Source organism: Natator depressus, chromosome 21, assembly GCF_965152275.1.
Source record: "Natator depressus isolate rNatDep1 chromosome 21, rNatDep2.hap1, whole genome shotgun sequence".
Classification (NCBI taxonomy): Eukaryota; Metazoa; Chordata; order Testudines; family Cheloniidae; genus Natator; species Natator depressus.
Genome location: NC_134254.1, coordinates 10,459,914 through 10,475,609, shown reverse-complemented (window position 1 = coordinate 10,475,609; position 15,696 = coordinate 10,459,914).

Here is a 15,696-nt window from a genome sequence, read left to right as displayed (position 1 = left end):
GTGGAGTGCAGTTACTCCTGATTTTCAACAGTGTACGTGAACGAAGAATCAGGGCAATATAGTGTAATGTAGGGAACTTTTTCACAGCATGGGTTGCAGTCATAGATTGTCTTGTGGCCATCTTCCCTCCTATTTGTTTCAGAGTAGCAGCCGTGCTAGTCTGTAGTCGCAAAAAGAAAAGGAGTACTTGTGGCACCTTAGAGACTAACCAATTTATTGTGATTGTTCAGGCCCACCTCTGGCCGACGTTCGCCATTGCAAGACATCCTTGTAGTAGCTACAGCAATTGCTTATGTGGAAAAGTAACAGTAGGAATGAATTTAACGTATTTTTAGCTTATTTTAATGTGATTTAATTGCTGGAAATAATGAAAAGCCAGCGCCGTGTGACCAGCCCTGGACCACCAGCCACACACACCCTTTTTTTCAGAACCGTTGTTGTAAACAACACCCATTTCTTTACCTAGGTTATTATAGCATCAATCTATTAAAAGTGAAACAGAATTTTTAAAATCCAATTCACTTGTCTCTCTTTATGGTCTTTGTTTGTTTTGCATTTCTCCCAGCTTGGATAAAGAAAATGAATCAGCTTCTCTTTTTTTGAGGGTCATTTTCCCATCCAGGCTTTTTCTCCATCTTTGGTTTTCAAACTCTGCAGTTAGTTTAAAGTTGTTTCGTTGTCTTGTTCATTTGAAATGGCAGAGATGTTTCTGAGAGCCAAAGTTTTCAAATCTGCATGCTTAAAGTTAAGTTCCTAAATAAAGATTTAGGAACCTAAATCAAAGTAGCTGGATTTTCACATGTGCTAAGTAGCTGTAGCTCTCACGAGGTCTGAGCCTGCAATGAGCCACAAAGGTTCACCAGTGCAAAATTCAGGATCAGGGCTATGGATCTAGATGGGAGCTGAGAGTCTCAGTATCTCTGGAAATCAGGCCACTCTTATAGGAGGGATAGGATTTTTGGCCAGCGCCTAGCACACTGGAGTCCTGGTCTCTGACTTTTCAAAAGCGCATAAACCCTTTAGGAACACAGCATTGTTGTTTTTAAAGAAACCTAAAGGAGTTAGGTACTGAGCTCCTATTGCAATTAAATGGGAGTTGGGTGCTTAACTCTCTGACTCCTTTCAAAATTCCAATCACAAGTCAGACTGAACGTCGTTCGTTTCTCAAAAAGAAAAGGAGGACTTGTGGCACCTTAGAGACTAACCAATTTATTTGAGCATAAGCTTTCGTGAGCTACAGCTCACTTCATCGTGCATCCGATGAAGTGAGCTGTAGCTCACGAAAGCTTATGCTCAAATAAATTGGTTAGTCTCCAAGGTGCCACAAGTACTCCTTTTCTTTTTGCGAATACAGACTAACACGGCTGTTACTCTGAAACCGTTCGTTTCTCAGTTCATTAGGCCCTTTTGAAAAACTCACCCTTAGAAGCCTGAATGTAGATTTAGGCACCTAACTTTAGGCACGGACGTCTGACATTTTTCCATTTGGGTTGTATGTTTTTAATAAAAGCTTTTTTTCCCCAATACAAAATTAACATGTTATGCCCAATTGTAAATTGCTATTATCTTTTTAATAGGATATTTTTCATGACCTTAAGAAAACAAATACATATATGTAATGAAAACAAGCATATCCTGGCTTTATGGTTTTGATTTAAAAAATCCCTTGCAAATTCCCCTGTATGTTCCTAATTTAAACACATAATATTATTCCTGACCGCTGGAAAGTGAAACAGACTAAACATGAAAGGGAAACTGATTAGTCTGTTTTTAATGTTTAGCAAAATGCAGGAAAAAAATTAAATGGGACAAATGATAAAAAAGTAAATATTGGGGTGATTATCTTTTCAGACCAGTTTTACACTAGGTAACTCGACTGAATTCAATGGGGTTACTCCTGATTCACACTGATTTGAGAGAACAATCAAGCCCATATAATGGTGTTTATCTCAATTTACACCAGTGCAGATGAGACAAGAAGCAAGCCCCTCTGATGTGCTTTTTGTTTTAAATCTACTTTTTTATACTATAGAGCTTTAGTAACACAGGGAAGGAACTTTAAAAAAAAAAAAGAAAAAGAAAAAAAAGAAATACACCTGGTGCTATGCAAGAGTAAATAATAAAATCACAATATGTCTGATTCTCTGTTGCTTTGCAATTTGTGTTCTTATTTACACCTGTGCAAAGTGCGTTTAAAATGCTGCCATTCTGAGTGGAGATTTTTTTTTAAAAATGTGTCCTTTCAGGCACTCTCTTTAGATCTAGGAATGTGACTATGATGGAGGGGTGTGTGTGATGATTTTTTTACTCACTTCTACAGTCCATCAAAGAATTCATCAAATGGAGACTGCTCAGTAAGGCACCACGCAGCACTGTAATATATGTTTTTAATTATAGTGATGTCCTGTGGAAAATACAGGATTGTGGAGGAATTCATAGGGTGCTTGGTAAGAGACCTGTAGATTATACGTGACAATGTCAACTACTTAACACAAGGTTAAAAAATTCTCTATATTTACAACACCCCCATGGAAGGTTGAAAATAAAAAAGCCATATCTTGCTGTCTGTTTTTAAGCAGAACTCCCTGCTGGAACCAATGCTTAAAAGCCAATGCATTGTATAGCCCCAAATATCTTTTTCACTATTATTTTTGCCATCTGATTTTCCTCTTTTCTGAGCTAAAACCAAAAAGACACTGCATTGATAGGCTGCAGGTGTAATATTTATAAAGAAAAATAGAAGGGCTTACAAAACCTGATTATAACAAAAATGAGCTCTTTGGAGAACCTGCCTCCGTAAAGCAACGTTTACAAATATGGATTTAAAACATTTGCCTCAAGAGTTTCCAGCCCTTAAATGGCAGCCCGGGGCTATTGCAAAACCAGAAAGTGAGGCTGCCTAGAAACAAAAATGAAAGTGACCCACGTTTCCGTTGTCCCAGCTGAGCGAAAGGCAGAAAGTAACTGAGCAGCATACATTATTAAAGGTATTTTAAAAAAAACCCTCCTTTGTGCTAATAATTTTTAGGTACTCCTACTAACGCAGGTAAGGAACTGTTTGTTAAGCAATATTTTTAACCTGATTGTGTCCCTGACTATATAGAAGAGGTGATATTATAATGGGATTCTTTCATAAATAGCTTCAGATGACTCTGTGACTCATCAGCCAAAGCACTCTGGTTCATATGTCTTGTCAGTCACCACGACTGTGGGAGGAGGTTTTGTTGGACAGTATGGTTTATTAATTATTTGTACTACAGCATCCAGAGGCCCTAACTGAGATCAGGGACCCATTGTGCTGAGCACTGTGCGCTGCCATGGTAGAAGATGGTCGCTGCTCTACAGAGTTTACAATCTAAATAGGCAAGACTGACAAAGGAAGGATTAGGTTTCAGAGTAGCAGCGTGTTAGTCTGTATCCGCAAAAAGATCAGGAGGACTTGTGGCACCTGAGAGATGAACAAAATTATTTGAGCATAAGCTTTCGTGAGACTCTAAGGTGCCACAAGTCCTCCTGTTCTTTTTAAAGGAAGGATTAGTATCCTCATTTTACAGATGAGGCTCAGAGAGATTGGCTCAGGGTCGCACGGGAAGGAATTTCTACTGCACAGCCAACAGTGGGAAGCCCAGAATTTTGTTTTTCAGTGGGTTCTACAAAATTGTAGTTATGTTTTGAAATGGACAATTTAAAAAAAAAAGAATCTTCAAGGGGAAATTCTATTCTTGGATAAACTGGTGCCAGTCTGGAATCATTCTGATGGAGCTACTTTGGTGTGAATGAGCAGAACTTGGCTTTAAGAATCTAGCAGATTTCCCCCCCCCCCCCACCCTTGGTTTATTAAAGTAGGTGAAGTTTTGAGCACACAGCCGCAAGAGTCACTCTTTAAAGCTGGCAATGTCATGTAGCCTTACATAATGGAACGGAAACTGGGGGTGATGCATTTTATGTGAGTGTTCCATATGTTGATCCAACTTTAGTATCAAACAGAGTAGCTAATGAGTGGATGTGGGCACAGATACAGAGCAATCCTGATCATATTCCTATTCCATTTATCCCCAGCAGAAGAGGGGGAAAGGCTGGTGTGCCAAGATAGGCGAAAGTGAGAGAGAGACCTGAGAGGCAGGGGCCCTGTCTAAATAGATCGTTTTAAGGAGGCCTTTCACTGCGGCATTAACAGTGTAACTCAACTGGTTCTAATGCCAGTAGACCGAATGTTGGCAGTTTTATACGACTGTATTGTCTAGATCTGCTCTGAGCAGACAGGGCATGGTGGTAAAAATGACTTAGCCCTGTGCATACGAGCACCCCCCACTGTTGATCCCGCTGGTGAAATGGCACCAACACTAGTGCAACAGTGGGAGATTGCTCTAAAATTGTTGGGTAGATGCAACATAAGAGGGTTTGTGGGGTTTGTTGCTGTCAAGATGACAAGGGTGGCTGCCCTTCTGTCCCCTTCCCGGTCTCTCTGAGGTCACATCTTCAGGTATCAGGATTTGTGCCAGTACCTCTCCTGGGGTGGAATATCACAGTTCTCCCACTCGTAGACCTGGCCTTGGCCTACAGCATCCAGTCTATCGACTGCATTTGGCACCTGTGGTTCTTCCCTTCGGGAGCCTGTGACCAGTGGCAACCAACGTACTGTTGAATTTCAACAGTCGGATCGCAGCATTTGGAGAAACAAGATTTTAAAGCAACACACTGTCTACACGCACGTCTATCTTGCTTAAAGCCCTGCCATCCTGTGATGGTGACCTAAGCAAGCCTAGCTTCTTCAGACACACAATAGGTGTCTGTGAGTCTGAACAGCTTCCTAACAACTGCCTCCCCCGGGGAAAGAGAGTTCTTTCTTATCCAGCCCCAGTCCCATCTTCTGGTTATTACCTCTGGCTCCGCATGGCAAAACAAGTTTTGCAACTTGGCTAGAAGCAGGAGATCGAATCTTCACACCTAATATCTTGGGTATTGTCTCTAAACAACACCAAAGTGTTTACCGGGAGTAGAGGTGGCTTCCCTTGAATCATTGTTTTCCTTTCTACAGTAAACTTCCCAATAACCTGGCCAACTCCCAGTATTCCTAAACTTTTATGGAGCTGCTCCTCTTCCATTGCAACTGACAAAGCTATTGTTCATTTATTACTAGTAATATTGTATTTTTATATAGCACTAATGGGGATTTGTGTGTGTGTGTGTGTGTCTATAGACCTAGGTTAGCTAGCTGGCTATCATTTGTGAAAGATTTCCCAAACTAACTAGTGATTTGGGGTGCCCAGTCTGAGACATTAAAAGAGCCTAGTTTACAGAGGGGCGGGTGTTCTGCAGTTTCTAAAAGCTAGTTGGTTTTAAAAATCTTAGCCATGTATATTCCAGTGGATATACTGTGTAGATATATACAGTGGATCATTCATCCATCATTAAAATGCAGCCACCTCTGAGTTGGAATGTGGCAGCTGCTCTGGGTCTGCAACACGAAACAAAAATGAAGAATATACCATATTCAGTTGAAACGACAGAGAGAATTTAGGGAGGCAGAATTGTTGCAATCCTTTTGAGCATCGCTTGAAAGACTACAACTCCATTCTCCCCTTCCTGGTAATGAAGGCAGATAATTGCAAAGCTGCATAGGGGATTTTTCACTGTTGAGGGCTATTGATACATTGTGATTGATATTGATCGACAGCTATTAATATTACACCCTCCAAAAGCTATATAGACAACTTGGCAAAAACTGCAGGCCATGCAGGACTCAAATGTAGTTAAGCCAAAACACACATCCTTGATATTCACACGTCAAGCAGTAACATCATATTAGAAGGAAAAAGCATCAATAAAGTAGAACAGTGTTTACCAGCAGTTGACAAGAACGTGTGAGGAACAGTGGGGGGGAAATAAACAAGGGGAAATAGTTTTACTTTGTGTAATGACACATCCCCTCCCAGTCTTTATTCAAGCCTAACTTAATTGTATCCAGTTTGCAAATTAATTCCAATTCAGCAGTCTCTCCTTGGAATCTGTTTTTGAAGTTTTTTTTGTTGAAGAATTGCCACTTTTAGGTCTGTAATCGAGTGACCAAAGAGATTGAAGTGTTCTCCCACTGGTTTTTGAATGTTATAATTCTTGACGTCTGATTTGTGTCCATTTATTCGTTTACGTAGAGACTGTCCAGTTTGACCAATGTACATGGCAGAGGGGCATTGCTGGCACAGGATGGCATCTATCACATTGGTAGATGCGCAGGTGAACAAGCCTCTGATAGTGTGGCTGATGTGATTAGGTCACACTATCAGAGGTATATACTCCTGAGGCCAGCACACAAACTCCCACGTGAAGCTGTCAAGTGGAAACCAACTGGGTGTGAGGAAATGAGGGTGCCCAAGAGAAACCTTACGAAGTACCCTTAGCAGGGAGGGCAGAACAGTCGATCTCAACACGGAGAGGGATGGAAGAGCTGGAGTACCGACACTGGAGTGAGGATGTAATAATACAGGACATGAACATAAGTATTGTGTTTGTCATCTTCAAAGTCTTATGGAACAATAATTAATCCTCACAACTGCATTGTGAAATAGGAGAGTCTGATTATGCCCATTTTACAGGTGGATAACTCGGGGGACACAGGTGAAGTGACTTGTTTAAGGCCTCATAATAAATCAGTAGCAGAGTGTGAATTACAGTTCCTGGCTCCCAGTCTGGTGCTCCGCCCACACCTCTCTCCAGTAGGAGGCTTTGACTCTCTGCTCAACCAGACCCCCTGGGAACACCGTCTCCATCCTCTTTCTTCATGTGTTCACACAAGTGAAAATACGGTCTGCTTCCCTTTGAAATGGGTGCTCAAGCGTTTCAGAAACAATTTGGGCAGGGCGCTCCTGGCTGAACTGGTTATCCGGTGGATGGTTCATTCTCAAGGCCAATAAGCCAGATTAATAACAACACTTGGTTCTGCTTTGGTGCCTTTTATTGGAGGAGTTTCCAAACACTAATGAAACCAAACAGCCCTGGGAATTAGGTGAGCAATGATGTTCCCATGTTATAGATGGACAAACTGAGGCACACAGAGGTGATGAGACGAGCCCCCAGAGCCACAAAGCCAGGGGTAGAACCCAGGAGTCCTAACTCAGAGTCCTGTCATCCTCCTTTTTCTCTTGTTTTTTATTGGCATGCCCCTCCTTTTAATCACCGCAAAGGAGTTCAGACCCCACCTTGGCTCATGCTGGAGACCATATTCACATGGATCAACTATGAGACGCAGCATTCGAAAAGCCTTACGGGGATCTCTCTCAATTAACTATAGAAACTTGGAGCAGCCTGGGGAGTTCGGGGGAGGAGGAACTGGAGGAGGGAGCCAGCCTGATGGTGAGGGGTGGTTTGTGGGGAGTGAGAGCCTGGAACCTTGGGGATTGTGTGTGTGTGGGGATTCTGGTGAAATTTACCTATTCTATCCCTGCCTCCCATTACCCCCCTGCAGCCACCTATCCCACCCTCCGCCATGCTGAGTCCCTCTCCCCCATTGTGCATCCCCTATAAGCCTCTTTCCCCCCCATCAAGATCGTTCCCACATTGTGCACCCCCTCTAAACCCCTCGCCCACCCACTGAGTCTATCCCCCCATTGTGCACCCCCGCTAAGCGCCTCACCCACCCACCAACCCTGTCCTCCCATTGTGCCCCCCCAAACGTCTTGCCCCCAATGAGCCCACCCGCCCTGATTCTGTTCACCCTCCATTGAGACTTTGTCTCTCCCCTCCACTGAGCCCCTTGGACACCTGAGCCATTCTCCTTACCCACCTCCCTGCTGAGAGGGCTCGGAAGCAGACATCGGCTGCTGGGGCCTTCTTCAGCCCCGGATGCTGCACACTGGCTGGTCACCCCCAGCTGGAGCGCTGAGAACAGAGAGGAGACAGGCTCGCCGCTCCTCCGTGCGAGTGCTGCAGTGGTGGGGAGTAGCCAGTGCAACCCTGGGCAGCAGCTGTGCAGTGCCCACAGCCCTGCTGGATGAATGTCAGAGCCTTCCGCTGGAGCTGGGACAAAGACACAGTTAGTCATAGCAATATTATGCGTCCTGAGTGAGGTCTGGGTCCCAGGGTGCTCGGTGCTGCATGTACGCATGCCAGGGTGAGAGATCGTGCCAATCGAAAACACATGCAGCCTTTGGCATTTAATTATTAGCAAGACTGTAAGTAATAACAAAAAAATAAGATGAGAGTTTCAGGTCCCATGCAGACCCAGTCTGGATTTCACCAGTGGGGCTGGCCCCATAGTCTGCGAGAAACCTGCAATTGTCTAGCCGCTAGATAGCAATGCTCTTGGGGACTGAAAGGTGAGACTGCCATGCGGGAATCCCTCTCAGTAGATCAGCTCCCATCCTGGCTATGGCTCCTAGGGAAAAAAATTCTCAAGGCCTAAATTGTCAGAAGTGACTAGTGGTTTTGGAGGCCCAACTTGAGAGACCTTTAAAAGGGGCTGATTTTCAGAAAGTGGTGAGCATCCAACCCCCCTGGAAAATCAGCCATCTCAGCGTGGGCACCCAGAATCACTGGTCATTTTTGGAACATGTAGGCCAAAGCTCTTTCCAAAATGCCCAGGAACATTTCTTTCTGTTGGGTGAAATCCCAACACCTGTGCTATGCAAGAGGCCAGACTAGATGACTACCTGCCTGCAATGGAGGGGGTCCTGGCTCTGCTGATGTCAATGGCAAAATTCCAGTTGATTTTACCGGGGCCAGGATTTCACCCCATGACTCGATGAACGTAATTATTCGACCACTACAATTATTGCTGAGGCTTTCAAAAGCCTAAGAAGGACCAAACCTCATATTGATTTCGATGGAGAGGTGGTAAGGTTGGCCTGAAGAAGGAACATGTTAGTCCTAGATGAGGATTCTTGAGTTTGAGACTCATTCCAGGCTGGTGGTTGTCTTGCATTTTCAAAGCTGGATTAACTGAAGGCACTCAAGCCATCTCTTGATGGATGGTGTGACACATCTGGATCTGTTTCTCTGCCTGTTTTGGAAGGGCTTTTCAGACCCTGTGTACTTTACTCCAAAGAGCTGATATATTAGGTTTTCAGTTGCGTGAAACCGGTGACACTTTTTTGGCTCTGGCTTTTGATAGTCATTCTCCCTGGGTCTGCAGTAGCTCAGAAAAACCCTTCCCATATGTGACGGTTCAGGATATAACTGTCATAACCAATCTTGCAGATGGATTTTATAAGGCCGTGCTTCTGAAGCAGTAGTCAATGGGTCATCAGTGTCCTGGCCCACCCTTCGTGGGGCTCTGCAGAATGAGTGGTCTTGAGAACCAAGCAGTAATGGATTGGTGGAGGTCCATGAGAAGGTTTTTCTCCTGTGAAGCGGTTTGCACAATGAAAAGCTCAACCCCCCAGTAAGGACGGTGGTTATTCTGATGATGAGCCTGCTTGTCAATTGGAGTGGGGTGCTGGGAGTCTGTTGTTGTTGTTTGTATCCAAGTGAAGGTGGCATTTATTGAGATTATCGTTCCTGTGGCGAGTCTGTCTAGCTAGGTTCTTATGTGGCCCCCATCCCTGTACTATCTGAGAACCTCACAAACGTTAATGATTGTATGCTCACAACACCTCTGTGCGGTAGAGAAGTGTTACTGCTAACAAGGACAGTTAAGGACAGGAGCCGGTTACTTAGGACGGTTGTGGAATTCCTGTCACTGGAGGTTTTTAAGAACAAACACCTGTCCGGGATGGTGTAGGTATACTTAATCCTGCCTTAGTGGGGGGGGGATGGACTAGATGACCTCTTGAGGTCCCTTCCAGTCCCGCAGTTCTACGATTTGCATCTCCATTTAACAGATGGGTAAACTGAGGCACAGAACAATTAAGTGACTTGCCCACGGTCACCCAGGAAATCAGTGGCAGGGGGTGATATCCTCTTGTACAGCTGGGATATAGAGAGATTGGACTGTGAGGCAACCCAGCTCTTTGAGGCAGGGCTCCTCTTTTCATTATATGTGTGTATACAGCCTAGCCCAATGGGGCCCCCGTCCCTGGTACTAGGACAAGGACAGATGAGCCAGAGGTTGTGCAGGACATCTCTGACAGAGCCACGATTCGAACCTATCTGTCTCGAGCACCCGTCCAGTGCTGTAACCACAAGCCCATCCTTTCTCTGGAAACCGAGCAAAAGGTCCCTCTTCCCTCACCGGGGCCCTGATTATTCTGGAGCAAGTAGAGAATAATTAATTACATTTGTCTTTCATTCTAACGCCATTTAAAAGGCACGGTGCCACGTCAGCTTTGCACAGTAGTCTTCTCCTAAGGCAACATCCACTGTCGTTCAGAGCCTAACTCCTTGTCCATGCTAAAACTCAGCCCCTGTTTGGCCATTGCCTATTGCACCGGCACCAAGACCCGATTGGCCCTTGCACGTCCCATGCGGAGGAGGCTCGCCCGAGTGGTTAGAACAATTACAAACGAGACACCTCCTCCATGGCATGCTGACGTGATGGGCGAAGGCACAGCCAGCCAGTTATTAGGGGCAACGAAACACCGGTGTGCTTATGGCACACGACCATCGTTAATGGGCGCAGCAGAAAGCTATAGCTTGACACAATAATAATTTGCTTTTCTCCAGAGCTGCTCAGCTGACAAACTCAAGGTGCAAACGTTTAATTCAGCCTCTCGGCCCTCTGGTAAGGCAAGTAAATATTACTCTCTCCATTTGATGATGGGCAAACTGAGGCACAGGGAAGGGAAGGGACATGCCTGGGGTCATTATTACGGTTTTACGGTCACACTGGCAGGCCCTAACAGAGCTCAGGGCCCAGTTGTGCTCAGAGCTTTGTGAACATATAGTTAGAGATAGGCCTGGCCCCCAAGAGCTTACAAAGTAAATAGACAAGGCTGACAAAGGAAGCATTGTTATCCTCATTTTACAAATAGGAAAATGGAGGCACATAGATCAGGGCCCTTTATGCTAGGTGCTGTACATAGACACAGTGAGAGACAGTCCCTGCTCCGGAGAGCTTACTGACTATATAGACAAGACTGACAAATAGTGGGAGGGGGAAATGACTTGCCCAAGGTCACCCAGCAGGCCAGTGGCAGAGCCACAATCACACCTAGTTCTTATCTAGCACTTTCCATCAGTAGATCTCAAAGTGCTTTACAAAGGAGGTCACGATCGTTATCCCCATTATACAGAAGGGGAAACGGAGGCATCAGGCAGTTGAGTGACTTGCTCACAGCCATCCAGTAGCTGAGTCAGGAATAGAACCCAGGTGTCCTGAGTTCCAGCCCAGTGCCCTTACTACTTGAGTATCCTTCTGCTAGAACAAGGGTATCAGAATCTGTCCCTCAGTGACTTGCCCAATGTCACTCAGAATTGTGGGGGGGTTGAAGCCAAACTTCTTGACTCTCGATCCACATGTCAGCAACAGAGCCAGGAAAAGAACCTAGGTCTCCGGACTCATTTTTCACTGTGCTAACCATTAGACAGACTTGTTCCCCTAAGGGATAATTCCTGAATATTCATGATGGAAGACATGGTATTCGTGGGTTTCGTTCAGAAAAGCCTGCCATTGACTTGGATGAAGCTACTCTGGATTTACTCTGGTGCAGCTGCTTAGACTTTGCTTTGGGGGGCCTGATTCTCTCTCACTCACACTGGTTTTACTGCAGTGCAATTTCACTGGCTTTAGCAGATGTGCTGCTTATTTACAGCAGGGTATGTGAGAGAGGATGGTCATGAGACAATGTCTTGGGAATTACATAAAATGACAGAATGGATCAAAAGGGAAGCTCTTGAAGAGTGACACTTAATGCAGCGTCACTACCCCGCTTCTGGGCATGTCAACCTGTGCTAAATGCAGCTACGGAAATGCTTCGAGTTTTGCTATCAGGAGGAATTAATTATTGATAAAAATGAAGGAAACCTCCAACAAAAGTGGATGCTATATTTGAAAGCGAACAGCTGGGACCCTTGCCTCCCGTGTACTGTTACGCCACCAGCCGCTGGGAAAGTGTAGGGTGGAGAATGCAGATACCCAGTGAAGAGCTAACACGTGTGCTTGTGAGTTGCGGAGATGTCATGTCCAAGGGGTGGGAACACTGCATGGAACCCACCACCGCATTATTTCGAGAATGGCAAAATCCGTAGAATTCCATTTCTGCTTGATTGGGAGATGCCATCTGGAAGGATGCCAAGCCAATGAAGCAATAATAGGAGAGTCCAGCTGACTATGGCAGGCAGAGAGCCATGCTAACGTAGGCTTCAGTCCTGGTAGGTCTTCCAAACTCAGCCAGGTTTGGCTAGGTCCCTTCTTGGATATTCCCTCTGAGTCAGTGCCCTGCGAGGGAGCTAGGAGCTACAACACTGCTGTTTGGCTGTCGCTGTTAAAACGCAGAATTGGCTGGGAAACAAAAATTCAGAAACTTTTTCACAAAATTCTCTTTGTTTTTCTTCCAAATTTGGGTGAAATTTTCTGTCTGGCTCTAGCGAGTACAGATCCTTTGGCACTTTCTGCAGGAGTTAGGCGTGATAGCCTGGTTAAATCTCCCCTGCTGTGTCTGGATACAGTGTTCTCCTTTGCTCTCTGTCCCCACTAAGCTGTTGTAGCTTTGTGCTGTTAGAGAGCTGCTGTGTTTTACTCCCAAGGAAGTTGCGTTTAGATAGTGAGTGACGTGATTTATATAGACAGTGGCCAAAACCGTCGAATGTGGGCGCCTTAAGTTATGCATCTAAATCTGTTATTCGGTGCTTAAATAGGTGCCTAACTTTAGGCCCCCGAGTTTGAGAATTTGGGGTTTTGAAGAATCTTGGTTTTAAATTCTTTGAGGAGCAAGGTGCTGTTATGATGTACATTACAGTAACACCTAGAGCAGTGCTCCACAGACCTCAGTGGTTCAGAGCCAAATTAGCAACCAACATTGCCCAGAAGAGCCACAGTCATGTGAATTCATTGTTTACTGTTTTTTTTAATATATAAAATCTTATTGTCACAGCAGAATGATTGACCAAATATTCTACACCAAGCCAAGTGAGCATCCCACTTAGGTGCACCTGCAGAGCATGCTGCAGCTGAAGAAGACAAGCTTAAAAGGGTGAAGCAGGCCCCAGATTAGGGGGAGGTTTGCCCAAGAAGAGAGACTGATAGGGAACCTTCTAGCCAGATCAAGGCAGTGACTCGCCTCCTCTCCACCCTTCTGTTTTAGGGCAGACAGACCCTGCAGCCCTGAGAGGGGATCTGCATGTTTGCTGTCTGTTAGTCCAAGGAGCAGCACCGGTGACTGGAGGTAATTAGACTCCGAAAGGAGAGTGAGCTCAAGTCCTGCAGGGAACAGTGAGCTTGCCCAGGAATGGAGGCGATGGAGGGGACCCATGGGCAAGAGATGATGGCCGAGCCCAGGCTGATAGCTGGCCAACTGTGCTGAGCCACAGAGAGATGAAATGATTCTCCCCAGCTTGTACAGGGAGTATTTAGTAGAGATGGGAATTGGACGCAGGTTTCTTGAGTGCTAGGCCAATGGCTTAACCCCAAGACCAGTCTTCCTTAAAGGAATGCAATAATAATAACAATATTAATTAATACTACCTAGTTCTCATGCACTTATTTTCATCCCTAGATCTCCCAGTGCTTTACAAGGGAGGCCAGTAGTAGCATTATCCCCAATGTGTTAATGTTCTTAGTAATAAGTTGCACTTACAATCATGGTATAGTGGCTCTTAGCCATAAATCACAAAGGTGGGGCAGCATCATTGTCTCCATTTTAGAGGCATGAAGAAACTGAGGCACAGAGAGTAATTTTCCAGGTCAGTGTCATGATTAGAACCCAGCTTTCCTGATATCCCAGGGTAGCAGTCATTCCACGAGGTCACTAACTAACTGAGAAACTATGTTCAAACGACATTCCTCTGCTGTTGCGGTTCAGCTATGTGCTTTCTCAGCCATAATAAATAATTAGCTCCTTGGGTAGTAATGTTCTCCAGGCCAGATGCTCACACTAGTATAAATCAGCATAGCTACAAAGCAGACGTGAACTAATGAATCACTTTATCCATGACTTTCTTAACACCTTTGATGTGTCTTCAGAATGTCCATCCCTGGAAGAGAAAACATGATTGAAATGTACTTGCTGGTTTGCTGTCCCAATGTTCATGGAAAAGCTTGGCTGACTAATATTGGTCACACAGGATGTGTTCAAAGTTTGTTAATGTTTATGTGGAGGGTCCAGCCAACCACAGTGAATCTGGTGTTTACGATGGAGACACATATAACGTTGTTCTTTGTCTACGTAGAACAACCTTATTATGGACCTTGCATTAGACCGGATCTCAGCCAGGCTACCATGTACAAAGGCACTCTTGCTGTAACAGTGTCATTGACTGTACCAGCTGCTGACAGGCTGATTCAGAAAGCTAGCACCGGTGGAAAAATATAGAGTCACTTGTCAAAATCACTTTGGAGGTTGGACAGGTGCCACCTTGTGAAAACCCCAGAGGCACAGTCAGAACTATTACAGGTACCTGAATCAACCTCTCCTATGCTGCTTCCAGGAAATGACCACCTCGCCCGGGCTTCATGGACACTACAACTTCAATCCAGCAAAACGCATCAGCACATGCTTAACTGTTAAGTGCCTGCACGAAATCCTGGCCGAGGTCTCTGGGCACTGCTGCAGTATAAACGATAGTCATATAATAAATGGAACCTTTCATCTAAGGATCTCAAAGTGCTGTAGAAAGGAGACTTCCAGCCACTAGGGATTTCAGGGGTGCAGGGATGCCTGCTGATGTGCCCTTCCCCAGGGGGTGAGTGAACTGGTGTTGTGCCATCAAAGCAGTGTGTAGCTCCCTTAAAATAGGGGTAGGATCGGGCTCACTGCCTCTATCAGAATGTAAGTTCATTGGGGGCAAGGATTGTTTTTATCTCTGTGTCTTGTACAGCTCCAAGTGCGTTGTCAGGGCTACTCGGGGAAATAGCAGTAACGCCGTACTCCCTGCATTGTACTCCCTGTTGTCCGGCTCTTTGCTGCCCTATGTTGCATCACTTGAATCGTTTTGTCCTGCTTATAAATCTTAAGGGCAGAAGGGACCACTGTGGTCTGACCTGCTGCACAACATAGGGCAGAGACCTCTCCCAGTGATTCCTGTGTCGAGCCTGCTAGCTTGCAACTGAGCTAGAACAGTGGTTCTCAACCAGTGGTACCTACCTACCCCTGAGGGTGCGCAGAGCTCTTCCGGGGGGGCCATCAACTCATCTAGATATTGGCCTAGTTTTACAACAGGCTACGTAAAAAGCACTGGTGAAGTCAGTACAAACGAGACTTTCGTACAATGACTTGTTTATACTGGTCTATATACTATACACTGAAATGTAAGTACACTATTTAGAATCCAAATGATTTGTTTTATAATGATATGGTAAAAATGAGGAAGTCAGCCATGTTTCAGTAACAGTGTGCTGTGACTGTGTGACACTTTTGTATTTTTGTGTCTGAGTCTGTAAGCAAGTCGTGTTTATGTGAGGTGAAACTTGGGGGTACGCAAGACAAATCAGACTCCTGAAAGGGGTATGGTCATCTGGAAAGGCTGAGAGCCACTGAGCTAGAGTACAGCTCTCTAATGTATCCCTGCTGATGGAGCCTAGGTATCCAGACAGGCAGGTGAGTCATGTGTTTATCTGTGAGCTTTTGTGTACTGACTACGGGGGATGTATCAGAGGAGCATGTGGGA